Source organism: Passer montanus, unplaced genomic scaffold, assembly GCF_014805655.1.
Source record: "Passer montanus isolate IOZ18808 unplaced genomic scaffold, ASM1480565v1 scaffold129, whole genome shotgun sequence".
NCBI classification, from domain to species: domain Eukaryota; kingdom Metazoa; phylum Chordata; class Aves; order Passeriformes; family Passeridae; genus Passer; species Passer montanus.
The window spans coordinates 156,651-183,194 of NW_024359721.1; the positions used below are offsets into that span (position 1 = coordinate 156,651).

General features: G+C 38.4%; 1 protein-coding gene across 2 annotated transcripts in view; it reads left to right on the plus strand.

The window, feature by feature from the left end:
• The first annotated feature begins 7 nt into the window (after nucleotides 1–7).
• Nucleotides 8–26,544, plus strand: part of GALNT1 (polypeptide N-acetylgalactosaminyltransferase 1) — an 87,230-nt gene continuing 60,693 nt past the window's right edge. The window contains exons 1-2 of one of the 2 annotated variants that reach the window (XM_039698715.1): nucleotides 8–133; nucleotides 25,092–25,266. The gene's annotated coding sequence lies outside the window, so the exon portion shown is untranslated. The remainder of the gene's footprint in view (nucleotides 134–25,091; nucleotides 25,267–26,544) is intronic. The other variant, XM_039698716.1, reaches the window with a different exon arrangement.

A 26,544-nucleotide genomic window follows, 5' to 3' on the forward strand; every position in this document is an offset into this window, starting at 1 on the left:
CCCTGATCCCGAGGATTTACCCTGCGGGACTCTTTGCTCGGGCGCCCGGTGACCGGGGCGGCAGCGGCGGGGCTGGCGGCGCCCCTCGCCTCGCCCCGACGTCCGCCCGGCAGCGACGGAGAGGAGGGCCGAGGTGAGTGTGGGCTCCGGGCGCCTCGGGTTCCGCTTCCCCCCGCCCCACTCCCGGCCGCGCTGGGGCTCGGGGAAAGGGAAGCTCCAAGTTCAGGCAGCGCCGGGCTTCTTCCCTCTCCGGCCGCCTGCAGGAGAGCCGCCGCCTCGGCCGGCAGCCGCTTCCTCCGAGCGGGGTGACCCCGCCGCGGTGCCCGCTCGGAGGCAGCCGGACGGGCAGGCACAGCCTGCGGCTGCCTTCCGGCGGCTCCGCGAGGTGCTCTTGCCGCGGAGAGGGTCATGGGGCTGGGGACGTCCTGTTGCTGCTTCCAGGGGTCGGGAGCCGCTGTGTGTCAGCAGCCTCCGGCAGCGTGGCTGTTTGTGCGTGTGTGTGTGCAGGGGGGAGTACCAGGGCACCATCGTCGGCTCTACATCTTCACCGCTGTCACATCAAGTTCGTTCAGTTGATGCTTATTACGTAACATGTGACTAATATTTTAGAGTTTATCTTATCTGCTGGGCTCCGGATCAGCCTTATTTTATTGCATTTTAATTCATAAAGCTGAAGAGGGTCGGGGAAGCTCTCATTCTAATTGGTTGCCTAATGGGACTTGGTTTTCATGTGACTTTGGCCGTGTTAGCAGAGGGTTACTACCTCCTTCCACTCTAGGAAAGCAGAAGTGCGCGTCTTCTGCCCCCTCTACCTCCGCCCCCTCCTTTATATTATTAAGCATGGGCAAGTTTCTTTAGGTCCCACTTGTTTTTAGTAGATTCTGGAACCTGCTACTTTGTGAACTTAGAGCGTGAGATACTGAAATAGAAACTGATTTTTGTGCAGCAGCTGCTAAGAGAAATAACTTTTATGGCGATGAACAGGAGTGAAACAGCCTCCTCGGTTTATATAAATGATGTTGGCACTACATGAACTGTAAACGAACATAGCCAACAGCTGTGCAAACCAAAACTATGTAACTAATCATGTATTATTATAGATTGCTGCTCTCAACTTCATTCCTTTGCAAAGACATTGAAGATCATGCTACCCTGAACACTTGGAGCACCACAGAGCTCGTTTTTCTTGTAAATACAAAGAATTACTTATCTTGAAGATAGCACTTCACTTTCTAGTACCAGCTTCATCATTTTCTCTGACTTGGAATTGTGTCTGTGTCCTCTTGTTATGCTGGCCTTTTTTCAAGTGGTATTGCTAGCACTTTGAATTTGTTTGCTGCATTTTCTCAGGCTTACCTGTGAAACAAGAATGTAAACCTGAGACAGCTATTGTCAGTAGGGAAATTGTAGCAGCATGGTCATCCTCAGAAAAATGATACAAAGGTTACCTGGCAAGGACACCACACACGAGTTACCCTTGAGATCAAGGTGATAAGGACAGCACATGGACTGTTACTGGATGATGTCTGTCTGCTCAGAGTTGTAAGCTGCGTGAATGAGTATACCTTATTCCTCATGTACCTTGTTCCTATCTGAATAGGGCAATTCAAAGACACTAATGAAAGTCGTGCAAATGCTTTGAAAATACCATGTGACAGTCATTTCGTAGACTAGTGGTGAGGTGGTACTGTTTCACTTTTATACAAAGATTTATTCCTCCCCACTCATCATCTCAAAGTGAATTTGTTCAAATGAGTTCAGGAATAAGCTGTACAGAAAAAGAATGGAGGTAATTTATAATAAATTTCAATTGCTGCTTTAGGAAAATAGTATCCTGCTGTCCTTTCATTGTTGCATATGTGTTGGTAACCCCTGTTAGTGTAAATTTTTAAAATATTTTTCTTTATTCTTTCACAAAAGGAGTGTAATCTTTGTCCTAGGTATGAGAACAAAAAGTAGCTCTAGGGATGCTCATCTAAAAATAAAGTACTTCCAAATACTTAAATCCTTTGAATGCAATTTGCATCATGTGTTGCTCAAGAGACAAGAGATTCTTGACAGATTTTACATTTTATATTTCTAGTGGTGGTTTTTTTTTTTGGTTTTTTTTTTTTGTTTCATTTTAGGGCATATGGTGTCAGACTGTCCACGCAGCATGAAAGTTTGATTCACAGGACCAAAATGGTATGGTCTTTGGCTCTGCAGTCTTCCTCAGCCTGTGTCTTTAGATGTCTTCTTATGGAAGTGCAGGGACCATCTCTACATTCAAGTTGAGCTGGATCAGGAGCTGTCACTGCTTATAAAGAAAAGAAATCCCCCAAAAATTAAAGTAAAAAGATTTTTTGTTTATAAGGTGCATTAAAACACTTTTTTATTGTTGTAGTTTAAAATGGTGCTGTTTCGTACTTAGCCAATCACTTCATTAAGAATTTTTGATTTCTTTTATCTGTCTTAAATTATAACCAAAATCTGGAAGTATGTTATGCTGTCCTTCAGGCCAAGTTATAGTGCATCATTTGCACTCCAGTGTTGCTCTTTGATTTTTAAAGTTTGTTTGGAAGGAGGTGGTTTTTGTGCCCCCCTTTCCTTTGAAGGGTCAACATGTTGATTTTAGTATGGAAACTGTGGCACTGGAGTTTATCTGGAGTTCATCTGGTTGAATAACTCATGGCAGATACAAGAAGTGTTAAAGAAGGCAAATGTTGTGGTATGTGTCTTGCACCAATACTTAATAGAGGTAGGCTTGGATCCTTATATGGGTGCTCTTCACCCCAGTCAATTTTTTCTGTTCTCCTTTGAATATTGACAGATTCTTTATTAAAAAGATGCATTAGACATAAGTGAATATTCAATCATGCATTGTATCAAAAAAGAGTATCTCTGGACTGTATACTTTCTGCTTTCACTGAGCAGCATCATAATTTTTGAGGTGCAAATTATTTTCCTTCCGTTTACATTTAGTCTTCTTATAACTGTGTTTTTTCATGCTTTATCTTCTGAAGCTTTCTGTTGGATTTCTAATTCTTTACCTAGTCTAATGCTGCAGCAACCTTTTTCAGGTCATCATTAAGAATGAAGCACTAGTTTCATATGAAGGCAGTTTTGCTAGTGCTTGCCACTGCTGCTTTTGAATCTTGATACTTTTAATTATCAGCAGCAATGTTCTCATATTGAGCAGAGATCTTCCCTGAGTTCCACAGGGATGCTTGTAATCCTCTTGTTTGTACTAGGCCTACTTAATTTAGAAGGTTGCTGACCATACTAGTAATTATTTAACTTTCAGTGACACTTCTTCTGCATTTATTAACATTGGCTTTTATCTGCCAGTGTATTACCTGTACATCATGGTTGATTAGCTTCCAGTTTAGTTACATTTTTAAACTTATGTACTTGACCAACCTATGTTACTATTAATTTTTCTACTTTCTTTTTCAGCTCATTAATTAGTGCCTTTAAATGTTGCTAGCTTTATGGATCCTTGAAGCATCCTGCTGTTAACCTTTTGTTGTGTTGAAGTTTGATTACATATTCCTAGTTCAAACTTCCTTTTTCTTAGCTAGGAGTAAAATACTTAAAAGAAAATATAACAGAAATATTGGAAATATATCTGCAGTGTTGAAATCATGGCTTTTACTCAACTGTTAGCACCAGGTCTATTCCTGACAGAAGTACTCTAAATTTAGCATCCCCAAATAAAATGTTTTAACTGCATGCTTGTCATAAAAGCACTTTGACACCATCTTCCGCTAATTCTGGCAAAGCATTTTTTCCCCTTTACAGTCTTTCTAGAGAGCTTAATCCATTATGCGAAATCAGCCCATCGTAAAAATCAATGGAATTGATATACTTTTAGCTAATGTATTAAAGAGCTGGCTAACTGCTCTATTATTCACTTTTTGATTACTTAAATACAGTTTTGCTGTATGAAATATAAAGGTTCTTTAAGGGCATTTGCTTTCGGCTAAATTGGAAGCTTGTGACTTTGAGTGCTGCATAAATTATCTCATACACGTGCTGTTGTAGGAATTCCCAACTCATGGAGGCATTCTTACCATTGGGTTCACATAAAGGCCTTTTTATAACCCACAAAAGAGAATTAGCTTGAATTCTAAAGCCCTTCCCTATGCATGTTACTGAGTGCTGGTTTGTAGTCCCTTACAGGAAAAGTGATTTTGATTCCTTCTGTCTTTGATCAATGGAACTGAACAGTCAGCATGGAAAAGATGTGTTTACCTCATAACCTCAGTTGTCACTGAAAGCAAATGGAGACTTGGTTAGTTAAGAAAAGGTACCCTTGGCAAGTTAGTCTTCCTAAGGTGGCTTTTGATACCGTTTACCAACCTTGTTTTTGTGATCCAGAGCTTTATTTTCAATTATTAAACAACTGTACCATAACATGTTCTTGTTTGGTTTTCTTTCTCCTCTCTTTAAGTGGTAGACTGTGGTATGGAAATTGACTATGAAAAGACTTCAAAACATTTTTTTTTCTTTTTCCCCAAGTATTTCATTTTAGCATTGGAGTGGTCAGTTTCATTTCTTTGGAATTAAAAAGTTATCCTCGAGAGTAAGAGCTTTGTAATAGTGCCTTTTCATTGGAATCAGTGTTTAATGACCTCTGCAACTCTCATTGATAGTTTCAGATCTATTGTCAGACTTCCATTTAAGAGAAATGTACAGGTAGGAATTTGAGCACTACTTGTGTTGTGTTGCTGTTCTGTGTAATTTGATGGTCCTCAAGACATTTGTGTTTGTTCTCCTGTGAGGAGGTACTGCTAGAGAAGAACAATGTTTGCTGCTGTGGACTCTCATTCAGACTCTGGGACCATGTGAAGCTACTGTGAAATTCACTCTTAGTCAAGAAGGGAAGTGTTTTCATGCTTTTCTTTTTCTTGTTCCATGCTGGTATCAACTTTTAGAAACTTTACTCTTTTAGAAAACTTATCCAAAAGAAAATCCAGTTCAGTGTTTTGCTGTCTAGCTGAAAGAACGTTAGCATCCTTTGGAGGCAGAATGTGTGAACTGCCCTTTTGTTCCTTAATTCTCAGCTTGCTTTATAAGGCTTTGTCCTGTAAACTGCAAGCCAATGTAATATTGTGTGTTTTTTGGAAAATTTTACTTTGTTTTCACTAGTACTGATATTGGTTAAACTGTGCAAGTGGTAGAATCTCTAGAAATTATATACTTTTCTTAATGGGACTTCTTACTGTAGATGAAGTCTTAGTGTTTTTTGTTCAAATATTTCTTTGTAATGGGGTGCAGTACTATTTTCATGTTGAGTTCCAATATATCTTCCTGTAACAGGGTTCTTGGTGTGTAGATGAGGTCACACGACAAAATTTGTCATCCTGGTTTTGTGGAACAATTGAGTCAGAATGATGTTCAACATCAAAGTTGCTTGTGAAAACTTGTTACAGGCAAGTGAGAGGGTATGTCATGTTCTTTGACTTTTTATTTTTACAGTGCATTGGAACAGACTCCAGAATTTCAGCTGGTGCTTCCTGTCAGCCACAGGAATAATGAAAATAACAGAGTGCATACATATCTCTCAATAAGTAGTTTGACAGGAGGCAGGAATACTGGTCTGATTTTACAAGCACCACATGACAAAGGCCAACAGAACCTGAAGAACTTGAATCCCAATCTGTTTACTTTTCCATAGCCACAGGTCATTGTTATCTCTTTTTCATGCCTTTTAAACCTGCAGTTATTATGCTAGCAGTGCTTTAGTGCATATTGTGAATGATAACCAGAATTATGCTGACAATTAAAGGGAAGGTGATAATGCCAGGATTCTTCCAGGGAGAAGGAAACAAATTTTGGGGTTGGGCTTCTGAGTTTGCCTCTTTATTTTTTTTAAAGGGTTTGTTTGTTTGGTTTGCTTTGGGGTTTTTTATTTGTTTTTCCGATGTCTGTGAGGAACAAACCAGGGGAAGATGGGAATACTGGTAACAGATTATAATCAATTGTCAGTATATATAGAGATTTGAAAATTCTTATTGTATACCTGAATGGTGAAGCTGACTGAAAAACAGAATGAAAAATTGATCAAATGGCCATGTATGTCTATAAAGACAAAGAGGTATTTAGAATTGCTCTGAATTACAGAATATGCTGAGTTGGAAAGGACCCACAAAGATCTTCAAGTCCCACTCCTGTCCCTCCACAGGACTGTCCCCAGGAGTCACACCATGTGCCTGAGAGCATTGTCCAAACACTTCTAGAACCTTGTCAGGCTGGTTGACCACTCCTCCGGGGAGCCCAGACACTTCCAGTGCCTGACCACTCTGTGTGAAGGACCTTTTCCTCTTGTCTGACCCAGACTTCCCCAGAAGCAACTTCAGGCCATTCCCTCAGGTCCTGTCACTGTCACCACAGAGAAGAGATCAGTGCCTGCCCCTCCTCTTCCCCTCATGAGGAATTTGTAACAGTGATGAGGTCTCTCCTCAGTCTCCTCCAGGCTGAACAGACCAAGTGACCTCAGCTGCTCCTCATTCAGCTTCCCTCAAGGCCCTTCACCATCTTTGTTGTCCTCCTTTGGACACTCTCTAATAGTTCTAGGTCTTTCTTGTATTGTGGTTCCCAAAACTGAACATGGTGCTCAAGGTGAGGCTGCCCAAGAGCAGGACAATCCCTTCCCTTGACCAGATGTCTTCACAACAGTGCTCAAAAATGAATTTAACTGCCATGGCCAGGGTGAGCAAGGACTAAGATCAAGCATAAAGCTGCCTCTCATCTCAACCCAAAGTGGGTTACAAATAGATGTAATTTCATGAGGTCAGTTCTTAGCCTTGCTAGGTGTTACTTTTTTTAAAAGCAGAGTAAACAAACTTCATGTACAATAGGCTTCCAAATCTTCTGATGGCCCAAATTCTTATTAGTTGTGGGCAAAAAAATTAAGATTGATCAGAGTTGTCTTTTCACTCAGTGACATTCATCAGTTTGATTACCACTATGAATAATTTAGCCTTAAGAGCAGCCCAGGCTCTTATGTGCATATCCTGTTCATTATGTTTCTGCGTTAAATACATTCAATTGAGAACATTCACTGATGGAGCACTTTTAAAGTATCTTTGAGGACTCATTTAGCTTAAAATTAAACTAATGGATTTATTTAATTTTCAGTTCATTACATACTTAGGGTAATTGGGATTGATACACTTTTCAAACACAGAAGCTGAAACTTAATTTTATGTGCAAAACTCAACTTTAGCTACTGTTTCCAGACAATACTTCTGTTGGGAATTATTTCTGTTTCTCCCGATTGGAATATTAATTTGGATGTCCAGTTTGTGAGTTTGCCATCAAGAAATAAAGTATGCATTTTCACATAACTTGTTTTTTTTAGATGACTTTGTGGTTTCAAAGGCTACTGTCTATAGTGTTGTGCGAATGAATCAAATATCTGTTATCTTTATCTTTGAAAAATGGTTGAAGATGGCACACCAGAGCAGTCCCAAAGAGGTACTTGAATAACAGCTCTACTTAGAGTAGCAAAGAAAACCCCCACCCCTGCTAGCAGTGTGTAAATTTGTTCACCCCTTTTCCAATATACTCTTGTAATTTTTTCTTCAGGGCTTGCTGATCAGAAGTTTCAGAAAGCTGGATACTTAAATTAGTAATAGTTTAGTAAACTTGTTTTGTTTGCAAATTCTGAAGATAGTGTGGATGTGTACACATCATACAACAAATATTAAGCTTCCTAAGGTGCAGCAGAGGTGCTATGATTTAAATACATTTATTTGAAATACATATTTCAAGAAAAAAGAAAGTCATCCCTTAAGGCCCTCTGTCTGCAAAGAATGGTTATAAAGTTGAAGAACTTTTTCAGGCTGATGTTTCTAAATATTTGATTTTGAGATTTATTTTTGTGAACAGAAAGTCTCAGAAATGGCATGAAAAATACGAAGTTATTCAATAACTTTAGGAAATAGGAAAGAACAGTAACACCTCCATGAGCCCTAATGCAGGTCAAAAATACGTTCTTTGCGCCTTCTTAGAGTCTTTGAAAAGCCTTTAGATACTTACTGGGACTTGTTCCTTGCTCTAGTGCTGTGTGTGTATAAGCAGAGTTACAAATATGATAGGAAAATTCACTAAGTTAAACATACATTTGCTTCAGATTTACCTTTAATCTAATTATCTGTCCTCTTAGAAGAACAGCCTGGCAACTTTTTGGAAATGTGGCCTGAGACAGCTATGAGAAAACAACTCCAAGCTGCTCAGTGCTCCCTTTCCTGCAACTTGTACTGTGGTTTAATTGGGCACTGAAGTGAACAGGGAGAACAATGTGGCATGAAGGATGTTCAGGTATTCTTCATTCTTTGTCAAGTCCCCTGCTAGAATAGAACAGAGTGGGGCAGCTGTTGCTATGTTACATGGAATACTCATAAAAAATTTAGTTAGTTGTTTTTTGGGTTTTTTTTCAGCATCAAATTGGTTTTATGTATGGTATCACAGGTTTTATGGACAATGGAATAAAAGAATCTAAAATCGTGTAGATCAACATCATCCTTAAGGACAGCTTAGGCTACACAGAGTTCCAGAAGTAAATGGCTGATAATCTAGCCTTCAAAACAACTGATGTTATGAGGGCTTAAAATTGTTCTTAGTATAGCTTTAGGAAAAAAATACTGTTCATTATAGGTTTTTGCATGCTCTAAAATTTGTATTTGATGTTTGGCTGTGAATAGATTCATTGAATTGCTGGGAGCTGCATTAATATTTCATCAGGTCTAAAGTTGTGTGTTGGTAGTTAAAATACTACTTGGATTTTAACTTTTTCTTGTACAAAATGTTGAAGAAGAGAAAAGCATTGGTACCATGACTGTCCAGTGACACAGACTCCTGCAGAAAATATTAAGCAGTCCATCAACTCTTGCAAAAGTGCAGTTGGAAGATATTTAAATGTGGTAATCAGAGCATCTGAAGAAAATCTAAACCTGGATAATTGAAAGGCATGTGGTACAGGGTTTTTTTGGGTTTTTTATTATTTTTTTTTTTGTAATAGCAAAAATCTAAATGCTATTTCATAATATTATTCACATTATTCTGCTATGGTGTCATGTCATCAAATGAAAAAGAGTGTTTAGAAACCATGAAGAATTTGAGGAATGTAGTGAGCAACCAGAGCTGGGTAAAACATTTGAAAGTAATTAATAAATTATGTATGCAGACTCAGCACAAAACTTTTTTTTTTCTCTAGCAAAATACACTTGCCAGATTCTATATCTAATTCTGTGCTGCAGTTCTAAATCATAAAATCTTTATACCTGCAGTAGTTAATTAAAAAAAAAATTACGGTAACCAATGCCCACAGGAAACAAAGTAACCTTGTGTATTGAATTTGTTAAATCTTTAAAAAAAGAAACCCTATAAAAACCATTAAACCAACCCCCTTGTTACTAGACATTATTTATTTTCTTTCCTTTCCTCCTCATGTTTCTTTCTTTTAGTTGCTTTTGGATCTTGCAGAGCTGTCAAATCACATCTTTTATTCTGTCTTTCCATGTCCAGGAAAACTAATCACTCTTCTGCAAGCAGTTAATGCTTGAAATCTGCTGTGTGCAAGAAACCAATTGACCCAATCTCAGCTGGGATCTGATTCATGAAAGTACAACAATATGCAATTTTCTTGCTTTGGATCATATCAAAGCTTTCTTATGCAGTTTTAGACTATTATGACTATTCATTCTTCCCCCCAAATTGTGCTTTCCCAAACACAGTAGGAGCTTCTAAGAGCTTGAAACAAAGGTTTCTCTACATTTTGCGAGTGTTATGTATATTTGAGAGGCATCTAAAGACTCCTTTTTTTACCACATTTTCTTCTGTATGGAAAACGTCATAAAACATCTTGCCTTCTGCCAGGAAAACAATGCCTTTTTTTTTTTTAATAGCATACCTCATGTTCTTTGCAGTAGAGTTGAATAGCAGTGATTTGTTTTTGCACTTGTTTGGACTCCTTTTTTTTACCACATTTTCTTCTGTACGGAAAACATCATAAAACATCTTGCCTTCTGCCGGGAAAACAATGCCTTTTTTTTTTAATAGCATACCTCATGTTCTTTGCAGTAGAGTTGAATAGCAGTGATTTGTTTTTGCACTTGTTTGCACTAATCTGCTAGTTTGGATCACGAGCATTTTTAATCAAAGAATCCACAATGGAATGATTTTTAAGGTGAACAAACTTTTTTATGACCACTTCTGTGCAGAAGAGTCAAATACCATGGACATCAGGCACTTATTTCCAAATCAAATGTTTGACCTTGCATTTATAGCTACATTTTCAACTCTGTGGCTGTAAAAATATTTGAAACCAACTTTCTTACAACCAAACCATCTTTTACAGCAGAGGCAAATGAAATTATGATTCACAACCGCTTCCGTCAGCAGGGATGAGCTGTGTGGTATATTTCTATGGAGTAGACCCAAGAGGAATTTCTCATTATTTTAAGAGACTGTTTGCTTCTTTATCTGCCACTTGTAAAATGCTGGCTAATTGCTAATTAAAACCAGCTTATATCAATTATTGTTGTAGCACACCACCTTAGGTTTCCATGATTTGTGATTTCTCCATTTCTTCCATTTGTCTGGGTATGTGATGAGTGGTTGGGTGAATCATTAATTTTATTCAGAAGAACATGGTAATGATTCAAGAACGAGAGTGGAGAAATCTATCCAAAGGAAGTCAAAATAATAGAGTAATTTGGGGGTTTTGATACATGGTTTCACATTTCTTAGAGATCTGGCTGTCTGAAAGTGAAGCTCAATGTTTTCCAGAAAATCATCACTTTTAGTGTAACTCAAGTATTTAAATTTAAAAAAAAGGAAATTACCTCAAAGTCAGCTAACTGAGAATGTTCATTTTACTGTACTGGTGCTTGGAGAGTATCCAGAAAAGATGTAAGTTCTTTTATTTTCCTTCACATGTGAGTTATTGACATGATTTAATTTACTGAAGACATTTCAATGTAGTTTGAATAGCTCAACGAGTTTCTTTATATTTTAACAATTAATTAAACTGTTACATAAAAGGTAAACTAGGATATGTCAGGGAAGAGAGACAAGGCTTTAAGAGCAAAATGAAGACTTGTGTATTTGAAGTAGATTGAAGTCTAGTTATGGTCAGGCTTATTGAAGAGGAAATCATCACAATGGCCCAACTGACAAACACAGTGTTTAGAATTTCCATATCCAAGTCCTAGGTTTTTAGGGAAGGAGTTTAGCTCTTTTGGTGGTGGCTGGAACTGGAGAAGTTTAGCCAGTCTTATGCATACTTGTTGAAGAATTATCTTCCTTTTCCAGAAGGGATTTGTTTCAGATGGACGGGTAAAAAGCCAAAAAATTTGTAAAAGCATGAATGTTTATGGAGGAACATAAATGAAAAGCTTCCAAGCTTATGAAGTCAACTGTGTGTAGACTAGGGAAATTTTAAAACACTTCTGTATTAAAACTGTGTATATGTCTGAAAATCTCTGTATCCACTGTAAATGAAGGTTTATGGAGGAAATAATGTTTTCTGTTCGGCTTCGAAAAGAAAGCTTTAGTTGTATAAATATATATATTTTTTAAAATTGCTCTTTCAAGAGAGGAAAGTTAAGGACAAAACTTTAATACACAAAAAGTGAATGCACAGAATTTGAAAATTAATAGCATACCTCATGTTCTTTGCATATGTATGGATCAAATGTCACTTAAGTGAGGGGAGAGGCATTTCCCTGGGTGTACCACCACTGGCTGGGATTCTGTTCCCTGCCTACAGTTTGTCTGCCTGGTTTCTGATTGTGTGCCAAATGTGGTGACATTGACATGTGGTAGTCCTTTTTGTAAAGGCTAATAGTGTTTTATTGTGTTTTTACTTGAAGGTTGCCCCAGTCAGGCAACAAGAGAGGAAGGGTTGCCTTTTCAAGACAGTTTCATCTCCTGCTCTGTTCACCCTCAGCCATCCCCCATTCTTACCCTGGGCCCCCACCACCCTCCTGCTCCAATTTGTAGATGACTTGTGGTAATACCTGATGGGAAAAAAAATCCCCAATGTATTAAACTGATACAATTTTGGAGAAAATTGAAAAAGGGCAACTCAGCAGTTACCTGTTTTTTTCTAGCCTGCTAGTTCAGCAGTGAGCCTTTGATTTTGACTGGCCAGATGGGATACCTGAACCTTGGAACAAACCCTAGCATCTGATACTCGTTGATGATTTGGTAATTGAGAGGCATAGTGAAAATGTCCTAGTATTGTGAGGGGAGTGGGCATTTTGGAAGTGGAGGAATAAAGGAGAGCTTGTAAGAGGCAGCCGCAGCAAGGTGCTGAGGTTATTGTTGTCTGTGGGAGATAAACCCAAAAGTTCTGCTTTCCACAAGGCAGGATAAATGGTTTTAACAAGATCTGTTTGCAGATAGACCACAATTTATTTCTAAGCATTATTCTGTCAGTTTTTTTTTTTTTTTTTTTTTTTTTGTTTCTTTTTCCAGTGTGCTGGGGCTGGTACTGCAGCTGGTGCTTTTAAATTGTAAAAAAGTATCCAGCTGCTGCTACAGCATAGTTTATTAGAAGAGCATAGTGGTAAAAGTTAAATTGCTCTACTTACATTAATGAATGGTTGATCATGTTTATTCTCCCTGAAACAAAATTTCCACAGTTTGCTTAGGAAGTGTTTGGTCTGAATTTATGGGAAGAGTTATTTTTGTCTCTTTTATTCTTAATGGGAATAGTTGAAAGCTGCTTGTAGAAGAGACAATTAGCTGATAAAGTGACTACTTTGTAAGTATGACATCTCCTGTTCCTCTGCTGGAAAACCAAAGAGGAGCACAGGAGAGCAGACTAGATGAGAAGATTAATGTATTGTTCATACATATAAAGTATGTAAGCTGATGTAATTAAGGAGAGTGATAACCTAGGTTATTTGCTTTCTGAATTGCATGAGGAAAATGAAGGAAAGAATCTTAATTTACTGTCTTTGTGCTAATATTTCCTGCACTAAAATCAAACTGGGTATCTTACTCTTATAAAAAATACCTTATATACCTTGCTATTATAAACAATATTATTGACTTTCCTGAATGAATGCTAGTAGCTGATATGATTTGAAAGACTTGACTGTTACTAAAGTGAAATGTTAGTGTGAGAATGGACAGATTTTTAGCATTGCTGTCCAGTTTTTACATGAATTATCTGCTTTTTGTACATGTAATAAATAATAACTTTCTTGGCACAAACCAGTGTAATCATAAAACGAGTTTGTTACTTCAAGCCTTGAAATTACTAAATCCTAAGAAAAAGTGTAGGTTGTCTTAAGGTGCACTGTATCTATTTTTTTATCTGAATTATATGTTTATCTTGGTCTTTTTAACAGGGATTACTCTGCATGTCAGCAAAAAATTCCAAATTGCTTGTAATATAAAACATCCTGCTACACTCAAACTTCTGCCATTCTGGTGATGTTCATGAGTCACTGACATACTTTTCAAAGCATTACAAGTAAATCACTGGGTCACGATATTGAAAAATGTTGCTGTTGGCTCCTCAGCTTGGAATTATTTCAGTAGGTGTGTACCTTGTAGATAGTTAAAGGCTAAGCTTCTGCTTTAAAAAAAGAATAAATTCACCAAAAAAATCTGATAATGAGACACTGCTTTGTGGAGAACTATTGCAGAAGTAGGTTGCCTCAAAGAACAAATATTTGATATTGAGGAGAATTGGGACTGGATGGCATGAGTGATACTACCAAGCATTTTTAGCAGATATAAGTAGTTTGCATTGTGTCAGAATTAGAGGCTTTGGCAGGTGTTCATCAGGAGCTCAAAATAAAGGCAGACAGGTACTGGGCAACATAAAACTTGTTGGAAAAGGGAACAGAAATGTTGGCAAGAGAGAATAAAATGTGTTGCTTTAGAAGATAACAAAATATTTCAATGGCTAAATAATATTTCACTATTTCTTCTGTCAAATAGTGATGTTACAGAGGTATAGCAAGGTAATTAGTAAAAGAGATGGCAAATCCAGACTGTGAAGGGAATGTGGAAGTGTTGACTGGGGACAATTTACCTATTGACAGGTAAAAGTTCTGACTAGCATGGTTTGCCTGTCCAGGCAATTTCACATAGAAAAAATCAGTTTGACCTTATTCCTTCCTTCCCCTCTGGACTCTGGCAAGGGCAAAATTTACTCTTGACATAGGATTTAGTTTCCAGGAAAATACCAGTGGGATCTTTGCAGAATCTGGGATGGGTTTATATGTCCCAATAAAATATAGATAGTCACATTCTCTGCTTTCATTTCCAGCATGGGTCACACCAATATAGTCCTGGGGTGTGCTGGAATAATTGTTGGGGAGGTGAGAAAGACAGCATATGTATTTGAATAAGACATGATGTCTCTTGAGCAAAAGGTTACATGGTATTCCAAACTGTGGACCATATATAAGAAGTTAGATGTACGTTAGATGTTCTTTAAATATTTGTAATTTTCTTTTACATTCATGTGCTGAAGATAACATTGAACTGTAAGTCTTTTATAAACTTTTTTGCTGTATTCATTCTTGATGAATTAGCAGAATGTCATTATGGTTTGGAAAATCAAATTTAATTTTCCATTCTGTATGTAATTTTTCCATTAATATGGAAGCTTGATAAAGCTTTTACTGAATGGATCGTATTTAAGTCATCATATTTTTATTTAGAGTTTATTTAGAGCTTGCTTTCTGGAAGTGTGCAACACTTTTTGCTACAAATGTAAGAGCAATGCTGACAAATCACTGGTTTGAGCATTCTTGGTCTGTAGAGCACTTCAGCCTGCAAAGCAAATACCCATTCTCAGCATTTGCTATTCTTTCAGAGATGATGAAGCACTTGTACTACTACTTGTAAGTTGATTCTTAATTTTATATCAAAGTATTTTGAAGCTAAATGTTCATCTATCATCATGGAAACCCAGCTCAGTTATTTTGACAAATGGATCTTCTGTTTTGGTGGGAGTCTCACAGGGAGGAATTTGCAAGCCTGAGATTTTCAGTTGCAGAGGGAAGTTTTAGAAATGCTGTTTTAGCTGGCGCTGCTTTCTCTAGTTTAGTTACTAGTGATGAGTTGAATTTGAGTCTTTAAATAGCATAGTAGATTTCCTAACGTATACAAAAAAGTTAGTTGATACTTTCCACCTGAGCCAATGTTGGGAGTCATTTGCAAAGCATGTAACTTTGTCAAACAGTTCAGCTGAGAGCTGAATGAGTTGGGAGGCTTTGTTTTGGTCTGTCATGAGGTTGGCAGAAGTATTGAGAGCTCCCTGCTTGCTTTGCTGCATGAAAGTTAAACATTTTGGGATAAGTGGTTTTGAGACAGTATAGTGCTTCCAAAATTTTTCCCACGTGTCCAAAGGCATTCAGTGTTGACTGAACAAAAGCAGTATGATAATTTTTCTATTGCTTTTCATTTAATTGTATTTTTAAAAGGTACCTTCTTTCATTTTGATGCATGCTGAAATGTTCTATAGCACAGCAGACCCACTCATAAAATAAAAAGTTTCAATTCTTTATTCTTCTTCTCTCAAGTCATAGCTCTCAATATTCTGACTCACCTTCAGCATAGTGGGTGCCTAGCCTGTTTGTTGCACTATTTTGTCTTAAGTAATTTTGTTTTTAGGGGCTGATTAGAAACTTCAGCATTCTGCATATTTTTATATTGCTACCTAGATTTTGATATATACTCAGATGAGCCTTTACATAGAAGATTCCTGTTTAATCTCTTTCTGGAATATTCAAGCAAGAATTATTCCTCAATCCTGAATCAGTCAGGTGTTAAGGGAAGCAACCCATGTCTTTCCAGTTATTGAAAATACTGAATGGTCAAATTCATATCTGACTAACTGGTGGAGATTTCCAGTAATGAAAGTTTCTAATTCCCTGAAGCATTCTGCTAAATATCAGATTAATAATCCTTTCCTCATGATGTTATGATGTAATTAACAATGTTTGTGGCCCAGCTGCTAAGGAACTGGTAAAATTGAGGTGGAAAACTGATAAAGAATAACTGAAAGACACTACAAGAGTTGGACAAAATAGAATATATAATTACCACATAATAGGCATGTTGAGATTTACTGTAAGAACAGTAGCAACTCTCAAAATTTAAAAATTACATTGTTAGCTTCATGTATCTGCTCCTGTTGCTGAAGTAAAGTCTTTTCCTGGGCATTCTTACCCTTCCTTAGGCAAGTGTCATGAAATAGATTGCAAAAATTTCTTGATTGCAGTTTATTTCTGTGCTGTATTAGCTCTGAATATGTGACTGTGATGTTGACAGAAAGGAGGGTGGAGATAGAGCAAATGCTTAGGGACTAGGGGTGTTATGCAGTCCTTGAGCTGCAGTGCTGATTTTCAGATTTCTTGACTTTTTTTTTTTTTCCCCCACTTCTTTTAAGCATAATGTATATGTAAAATGTATACCTTGTTTCCTGCATACTGAAGTATCTTTTGGGTTTGTGCTTGTAAGAAGAAATATGCTGCAAACAGCTGACTGACTCAGCAATTAGTAAATCAAATGAAAAGGGATATTTCTAGGAAGAAACCTGAAGGTTTGCAGCATGATTTGGGAAACTGTGGGCTGGATTGCTGCATTGCCAAAGGCTGCATTAAAACAGCAGTGCTTTTTTTAGAAAAGCTAATTCATTGGGTTATTGTCGCAGTTTCCTCATCCTTGTTTTGACAGTGTTAATGGCTCTCAGAATGCTGTTTCAACTACCTGAAGCAGCTACTGACTTTACAAAAAAAGGGATGAGAAAAAAATTGGGATCTGTATTACTAACTGAATCCATTGTTTTGGAAACTTGATAACGTAATGTTTCCTGTGTTCCTCCATGGTAAACAAAACTTCCTGAATTAGGGACCATTATCTCACCTGAAGCCAGAAAAAGTTTGTCTGCTTTATTTTCCTTAGAAGAATGGAATATTTTGTTGCTGCTGTTGTTTAAAGTGATCTTGCTACTCTTGCAAGTAAGAAAAGATAGTCATTTGTCAGCTCAGCCAAATTTCAGATACTGTTGCAAGCAGCAGAGCTTTGCCTGGAGGCAGATGCATATATCCGAAACTAGAATTTCTGTGGGAGGGTTAGTATTTGTGCATGAAGACATATGCTCAGCCAAGCAGTTTGTTGGTTTGGGTATGTTTTCTCCTGTTGACACTGACAGACAGTCTTACTGAAAAGCTTTAAATCTGGCAGAAGGCAGAAAACCATTCCCTCTTCACTATTTATTTCCCTCACCACAAAATTTTGTTTTTAAGTAGAACATTAATATTTTCAAAGGACTGAATCCCTGGGCCAGACTTTTTTTTTTTTCCCCTTGGGGAAGTTGTCTGTATTGCTTCTGTGCCCTAGGGTAACTTTTTTTGTGTACTGTAAACTTATCTGTTCCCTGAGTTAAAGTCCTCCTAATAAGCAATGTGTTATTTTGGACTTTGGAGTTATGATGTGATTGTTCACCTCTTAAACAGCTGTCTCTAAGACTTACATTACTTACTGGGGGCTAAGATTGTAATGTGTGATGATTTAAGACTTAGTAAAAGCTTGGGGACAAGAATACAATTTTCTCATTTTCCTCTTTGATTAACAAGTGCTAATTACATAGTGCAAGAAACTACTTCCTGTCAGATTAGTGCGGGGTTTTTTATAGTTTCATTTGGTTCCTAAGTTGGTAAATATATAAACAGCCTTTTTTAGCTTTGTATACAGTCACAAATGATTTAATTTAGAACTCCAATATTTATATTTCTTTTGTAATGAAGCTATAGAGCTGAATAGACAGTGGTCTGTCTCATGCCAGAGTGCTGAAAGAAATGATTTCTCAGTGTCCAAAGAGACATAATTAGATGTGTGGAGCAGTGGTTTTACTTTGGGAATTTTCTACAACTTAGCACTTTGTTTATTATCTTTGTGAGAAAATATTAATATCATCGATGCCCTTTGTAAATGTTGAGAAGCATTGTGTAAATGTGACATTTGCTTTTGCAAATTTACTGGTTGATTTATTTCAAGTACTGCCTCTTGTGAATGGCAAGTCTTTGGATCTTGCTTACTTGCCTCCCCCTCCCACTTTTCTCACTCTAAGTAATGTGCTATCATTCCTGCTATAATGCTCTGTGTGTGTGAACTCAAAAAAATCTAAGCCTTTGATTAGAAGTAGAACAATTCAATTCTCTTTCTCTGCATATAGGATAGAGTTGCTGTAACTTTATTATCCTGTAGTTGTTAACACTTGAGAACTGATTTTTTGGCCCATCAAGGCAGAGGTTGTGGCCTTTTAAGCACCATTAAGACTGTATATTTGAATGTCTGTAACTTTGGATCCCTCTGATCATCTCTGAGGTAATGGGAAGTATTTGTAGTTATTTCACTCTAGTTCTAGTAGTTATCTGTGGAAATTAATAAAATGGGTGTGAAAACTCATAAACATTTTTTCCCCTAAACACTGTTCTCCTGTGCCATCCAAACCTTGTAAGCTTTACTACTGTCTGGGTGTTTGCATCAGATCAGAGAAAGGGAGGTAACAGATTATTCATTTGAATACTAAAACTAGAATGAAACAGGCAGCTCTCCTGAAGCCCTCTGTGTGCTGTTGAAAAAAACATTGATCATAGGGCATGCAATTTTACAGAATGTAAAATTTATGAGGGCAGTTGTCATTGATTTCAATGTAGTTATGTATTTAGCTATTTTGCATTCATTATTAAATAGGATGTTTTTACTCAGTAGGTCTGGAAACATTTAGTCTTTTCTCATGAGTTGGGGAAGACTAGAAAATGTTAAAGCCCCATCTTTCTCAGCCTAAGGAGTCCTTGTTGATACGTTTGCCAGTGTTAATATTATGCACACTTTTTTTAGCAAAGAGCAGTATTCTGAAAATGGAAACTGAGCTGCATTTGTAAGAATTAGGTGAAGAAATTCACATTGGGTACATGGCTATGCAGGCACATGTGTGTAGCTGGGGTTACTGCTGGTTTGTACCCTGGAGGGCCGGTGATCCTGCCTGGCTGCTGCTGCCATACTCGTGTTTTTTGAGGAAGATGACTTGATCTGTTAGAGTGAGTGATAACCATCTCATGTCTCCTGAGCTTCATGTAACTGTGGTGCAGAGTTGTGTGTGAGGTCCAAAGTCAGTGCTCTTTACACAGGAAATGAGCTCTCTGCAGTGTCAGGGATGTGCGTCTGCTGCTGGTGCCACCTGAGCTCTTCCCTGCAAGGGGCGAGAGGACAAGACTGCAGTTGAAATTGGATAGGAAAGTGGAATTGTTAGAGAAAAGTACAGCTCAGTCTTTATGTTTTCATAGCCTATTACAATGGAAACATTACTGGAAAACTACGCTACCCACTCTTTATAAACAAACAATGCAAACAAAAAACTTCAGTTGACACAAACAATTTTTTTTTGGCTTCTGCATTCCTTCATAGTGAGTGTTTTGTCAGCTGAAGGGGCTGAGAGGTGTCTAATGCACTTTTCACTGTGGCTCACATCCTCCATACGCACCAGTGCTGGTTGCTTTGCATACTTGGGAAACAATGAGGGTAGTGTTTCCTGGTGGCTGAAGAGAAGGTGCAGAGGGTGTCTGCCAGCTCGCAGCAGTCAACACACAACTCTTTGTTGATAGTCCCACTGCAGGCAAGCATGTCTGGATTGATGCTCTGTGCTCCTACTTAAAGCTGATGTAAGTTAATGCTACCAAAATAAACTGGTTTTGCTGATTGCCTTACTAATGTTTTTGAACCATGATAGTTAAGATATTTCTATCGTCTTTACAAACCTGCATTGCTTCTCCTGATTTTTGAATAATTTGGGTTTTTTGTCTTTCTGGAGAGCAGTTCTGAGGTTATGAAAGTTGGGTTTTTTTGTGGTTCTTTTATTTTGTTTTTGGGTGTGTTGAACAATTCTGTGTAGGTAGTTTGTATTATGAAAAAGCTATTTCTTACAGTCCAAAGGGATTTAGTAGTGATGCTGAATATGACAGTATACAATTCACTGGTAAACGCAGTAGACTGTCTTGTATTTTTGGTTTTTTCTGGTGTTTTCCAGCAGTGTAGCACTCTCAAGCAACATGAAATAGAGCTTTTCAGTAGTCTTGATTTGGGGATACAGGTTGGGGTGCATTTTACAGTTGACTTCTAAAAATCATATTTACTTTAAAATACCTCTGTGGGTTCAATCACTTTTGGTCCCTTTCATACACTGTTTGTGCTGCTTTGAGTCCCTGTCCCCATGGGCAGCAGGAGACCTGTGAGAAGGTGCTGCTGCATTGTTTGCTGGCTGTGTGTGCCAGAATCATTGCTTGGTTGATGAACAACCTGTTAGTGAAGGCCAAGAAAAGCAATGACATGCATTTTAGATGTCATTCTGATCAAAGCACCTGTTGACTTGACAGTTTTTTCTAAGTTTTGGCAAGATAATATGATAACAGTGTGTACTTAACAGCTGTTAAACATAATACCTGTCTTCATGGTTTTGCTGCTTCCATTATAAATGATACCTATTAATCTTTTTTTTTCTTTGAGACAAAGTGCATGCAGGAAAAAAAATCTTTGAATTGTCTCCCTTAAGAAAGATTTACTCAAATTATTTTTTCTTCCTTGCTGTCTTTCTGTGCAAGATAAAGCCATGGAGATTATTAAACAAAACTGTGGTTGTTTTGTTGTACTCTCTGAGTTTTTTATGTATTTTTGGTCACTTCAGGAATAACAGGAAGATGACGTGGTTTTCTCAGTATTACAAATCTGTTTTCTTCAGAGTTTAATGGCACCCTAATAATTTAATGCTTTTCTGTTCAGTCTCTTGCACTGATTTTTCTGACCTTGTGCTGGGTCATACCACTGTAATGAGTTGGTAGAAAAAAAAGTTGATGCAGTGGAGTTGGCTCCATGTTTTATGGCACGTGCATGATTTTGTACGTGTGGTGAGGTGTTTCACCGAATACAAAATAAATTGGCTGCACAGACTAGGAAGGTAATGCATGACTAAAAAATTGTACAGTCAATCCGTATTGTGTTTAGGAAGAGGTGAAAGTGGTAAGTGGAATGTGACAAGTAGGGATAGCTATTTCATTGGGCATAGATAGCTCTGCATGATTGTTGCTGTTTTAAACATTAAATATATCAGAAGAAAGTTCCCTGCATAATAGGAATGCAGATATTGAGACTATTCAGTTTAGCCACTTGCTTGAGTATGAGACAGTTATATTTTGCACTCTGCAAACATTGTGGCTGTGAATCTGGTCAGCATTTTAGATTGACCGGCTAAAATTTGTTTAGGTTTAAATAAGTTTCAAATGAACCTTTCTTCATTTTTAAGTGATGTCCTGGTTTTGGCTGTTAGAGAATTAATTTTGTTCTTAGTAGCTGGTACAGAGTTGTGTTTTAGATTCAGTATGAGAATTATGTTGAGAACACGCTATTGTTTTAGTTGTTGTTAAGTAGGACTTACTCCAAGGCACGGAGTTTTTAGTGCCTCATGCTCTTGACGGTGAGGGGATGTGCAAAAAGCTGGGAGGGAGCATGGCCAGTTCAGTTCAGCCAAACTGTGGTATGGAATATCCCACAGAACATCATGCCTGTATGTAAGGAGGAGGTGGGAAATGGGGAATTGGCCTGGGATACAAATACTGGTAGGGTGGGGAGTGGTTTTATTAGTGGATGAAAAGCTCAGCATGACCCAGCAATGTGCACTCACAGCCCAGAAGGATGAGCATGCCCTGGGCTGCTTCCAAAGCAGTGTGGGCAGCAGGGCAAGGAGGTGGGGGGGGTTCTACCCCTCTGCTCTGCTCTGCACTCGTGAGACTCCACCTGCAGTGAAGTGTCCAGCTCTGGGCCTCCAGCAAAGAAACCATGTGCACCTGCTGGAGTGAGTCCAGAGGAGAAACACCATGGTCAGAGGGCTGGAGCACAGCTCCTCTGCAGACAGGCTGAGAGATTTCTGCCTGGAGAAGAGAGGGCTCCAGGGAGACCTTAGACCTTCCAGTATCTAAAGGGAGCTAAAAGAAAGTTGGGGAGGGGCTTTTTACAAGGACGGATAATTATAGGACAATGGGTAATGGCTTTAAACTGAAAGAGGGTAGATACAAATTAGATATAAAAAGGACTTTATTGTGAGGGTGGTGAGGCCTGAAAACAGGTTGCCCAGAGATGTTATGGATGCCCAGTCCCTGGAAATATTCAAGGCCAGATTGGATGGGGCTTCAGCAGCCTGTTCTGGTGGAAGGTGTCCCTTTCTGTGCTGGGGGGCTGGAACTGGATGGTCTTTAAGGTTCCTTCCAATCCAAACCATTCTATGATTCTGTGAAGATCAGAAATGCATAATCAAGGCAATGTAATATCCTGTCTAACAGGAAGCTTGTGGAATGGGGAAAGCCACATGTGATACTGTTACAGAGCAAACTAAGGAAATACGACCTAGATAAAAAAAGCTATTTTAGGATGTGTGTAAACTCATTAGGTTAACAGTAGCCAGAGGTTTTTCAGTAGTTCTCTTTAGTAGCAAGGAAAGCATGTTGTATGGGATTTTGTAAAACTGCTTCAGCTAACTGTTCTTGTTCATACTGGCTAATTAGCCTATGGTTATGAAATCTAAAGATGTGTTTGGGAATAAATGCAGTTACACAAAGGTGGGATGGCAATTCAGAAAAATCTTAATTGTTGGAAAGGTAGCCTGGGAGAATAGGATTTGATTTAGAAGAATAAGTTGAGTGCTTTATATTTAGATCAAAATAAAATATGGAGAACATCTGTTAAGTTTCTCCTGCCACCCCATTCCTCACCAAGAATTATAAAATGAGAGCCGACACTGCAGTATGGTTGATAAAGAAGAGGTGTGTGTATGTATTGGCATGACTAATTGGTGGTATAATCTGTAGGATGTGGAGTTGAACCTTTTGCTTTGTTCTGTATTGTGAAATTGAAGTATTGCATCTGTTTTGGCTGTTGTACTTCAAGAAAGATGTAGGCACACTTAATTTGCCTCAGGAGTGTAATGACTGATGATTTAGAAAAGGTGCTGTGTGCAGAAGGAATTATTGAATTGGCGTTTTTGTAACCCAAAGAAAAGATCAAGGGAAATAATAAGCTTTTAAGTGTGTAGAAGCTCACTACAAATAAGTGAACATTTGGCAGCTGTGTCTTGCTTGCTAATGGCAACATGGGCCATTCCCTGTGTGTCCTCTCACTGTTTGGCTTCTGGTTTTATGTTTTGTAAGGACTGCTTCTAGTCAGCCTCTGGACAGCACCAAACAAAAAATCTTAGGATCCTCTCAAGAAATATAGAAATTAGCAAAATCACTAAAGTAAGGATCTTCATCTAACCAGACAGATGTAGAGAGAGATACTTCAGTTTAAACTTCAGAGGAGGTAGAAGAAAATTTACTCCCTGACTTGCCAGCCACTTGGCCAGTAACAGACCTGTTTCTCCATCAGTAAAAATGGATCGTGTTCTCCACCCACCTCTGTAAGGCACCTGAGTTTAGTTTTAGTGAAGAAAAGTGCTGCACAAAAGGCTAATTTAACATAAGCAGCACTATTTGTGTGGGTGTATTGCATGTTACAGTGCAGTGCGTAGAGCCCAGTCAGATATATCATGGAAATCTGTTTAACCTCTTGAAGGCAACAGCTAATTTGCTTTGATAAAGGAAGTTGGGTCTCTTCAGAATGATGTCATGATCTATTATATTAACATGTTCAGAAAAGATACAAACATTATTTATGTTAGGTTTCCTGCTGGATATGTCTTGGATGATATTTTTCTGTCTGTTGGAACTTTCCTGTTTTTTTTTCAGATTTGGTACAAATTGGTATCATTTCAAGGAGATCTTTAGCCAGTTCTATTAATAATCAGACTTTAAGACATTTTTAAGACATTTTCCCCTTCTATTTTGGTATGCAAAGAAAAGGGTAACTGCCAAGTATTACACTAATTTTATCTGCTTCAGTATTGGGGTAATAATTAACAATTAGGTTAATTGTTAATTATTACACCTTATTATGACTAAACACCTTTTCTAACACTGCCAATCTTAGCCTTCCTTACCATATGCTTTCTCCATACTGTTGTGTTACCATAGTATCAGCAACTTTTTTTAAAAATTTTATTTTACAAAATCTTTGTACAAAGTTTTTCACCTGGACAGATACCTAGAGGTAACAGTTTAAACAAGCTGAGCAAGAAACTTGACTAGCTTAGTAGGTTCAGATATAATATGGCAAGTGCAAGATACAAGCTTGAATAATATGCAGCAAATATTACCTAAGTGTAGACAAATTTCTATTGCATTAAAAATTGAACAAATCTCTCTTGAATGTTAAGACACATTCTTCACTTTTTAGCTGTTTAGAATTTCCTTCAGACATTGCTGTGTTAACTGGGCAAAAGCAGAGATTTGAAGGAATTCATTCAGTATTGCTACAGTTTTAACAGATAAGACTTGGAAAGGCTCAGGCATCATTTTTCAGGTGTCACTTTTTTTTTCTAGAAGTGAAAAAACGTTGCTTCTTAAGCGTCAAGTCTGTGTTACTGTAATAACACCTTTTTTTCCCAAAAGCTGTCATTATAAATGCTAATGTTTAACTTGTGGGCGAGAGATGAAAGAATGTAAAAACCCCTACATCTATAAACTAGAATATGTATAGGAAGATTTAGTCCAAAAGAGTGATCATCTGGGGAGCTGCTCATGTGAATGTGTGCTGTTTTTTGAGGAGGCTGTTTTTCTTGCCTTATTGAGAACAATTCATAGTTTGTTGTGCTAAGTATTCATGATTGGATAGAGAACGACATATATAGAACTCAAAAATAGATAACAGCTTATTTGGGAGGACAGGCAGTCCTCCCACTTAAATCATATCATCTGGAAGGCTAAAAAATGTTGATGACTTGTTCCACCTCTCCGCTCTTCCCTGCATATGTTGTTTTCCTCACAAGCACAGTTCACTGCCTCTTTTTAGAAGCAGTCTTTGACTCCTTCTCCTTTGCATGGGATTTTAGATTTTGAAATCTTAAATGGGAAACTTTCCTCCCCTTGCACCTCAAGCTCTGCCAGAACAGAGCTAGGAACTTATCTGGATTTCTGTTTTTCCTCTAGGACAGCCTTAAGACCTTTCTGGTGGAATACCTCTTTTGTTTCTACGTTCATGTTGGAATGGCCTAGGCCAGTCTGCTGCTGTACTGTTCCTGCCACAGGTGCTCTGCAGCAATGTGTCAGGATTTTGCCACCAGAGCTAGTGGACCATCCAGATGGCTGTAAACCTGCAGAGGAGGTGAGTACAAAATGTGTTCCAGGAATTTTTGATGCTTTGGTCAGGTCTGTCTGCTTTGGGTGTGTTTCAGAGCAAATGACTGCATGTGTGCTTTATCACTGGATCCCACTGGGCTTGTGTGGCAAGGTTTTGCTAGTGACTTACTTAGAGGCATCTTCTCTAAGAAGCTGCTAGAAACTTCCCCTGTGTCCAATGGAACCAGTGCCACTCATCTCCCAGAGGGATCTGCCACTGGCCAAGGCTGAGCCCATCACTTACAGTGGTAGAGTCTCTGGGGTACTGTATAGGAAACCCCTGCTAGACCAGTGTTCCTGAAGGACTGCATCCTATGGAAGGGAGCACTGCTGGAGCGGTTCATGAGGAACTGCAGCATGTGGGAAGGACTCAGGTTGGAGAAGTTTGTCAAGGGCTGCTTCCTGTGGGAGCAAGGGAGACGTGTGAGTAATCCTCCCTCTGTGGAGGAAGGAGAGGCAGAGCCAGGATGTGATGAACTGGCTTTAACCCTCATTCTCTGTTCCCCTGTGCTGTTAGCAGGAGGAGAGGGTTGAGAAAACTGGGAGAGAAGTTGAGCCTGGGAAGATGGGAGGGGTAGGAGGAAAGTTTTTTAAAGATTTGGTTTTATTTCTCATCCTACTCTGATTTGATTGGTAATGAACTGAACTGGTTTCCCAGTCTGTTTTGCCTGATGGTGAGAGATTTCTCCCTGCCCTTATCTTGACTCACAAACCCTTTGTTATATTTTCTTTCCCTTGTCCAGCTGAGGAGAGATGGGACAGTGACTTTGGTGGGCACCTGGAACCCAGCCAGGGTCAATAGTCTGCATGCATATTCCATATTTTACTGTTCCTTCCACATCCTGTTGGACCAGTTCAGTTGTCTGCAGCTATTAAACAAGTTTCCATGAGAATCCCTTTAGATATTAGTGCAGACCTAATTAAACTGTTACTGTGGCTTTCTCTGAGTGTTGGGAAGCATAGTATCCGAGTGGATAAAGGACCTCATTATTAGTTTTCCTAAAATCACCTTTACCCTCTCTTTAGATCTTGAAAAGAGTTATTTAGTCCAGTGAACTGGAATTCAGATCAACTTTCCATCCAGATGACCTAAGAAAGCCTGAGTTTTATTTTCTGTGTTTCTACAACAAACACAGCACCCTTAAAGCATCCTTGTCAGACCAAAGATGATTTATTAAACTACCACTGTGTAGTCATTGGCTGTGCAGTGAGGTGTTTAACAACTGAGTACTCCTGAAGCCTCCTCTGTGTGTGCGTCTCCTAC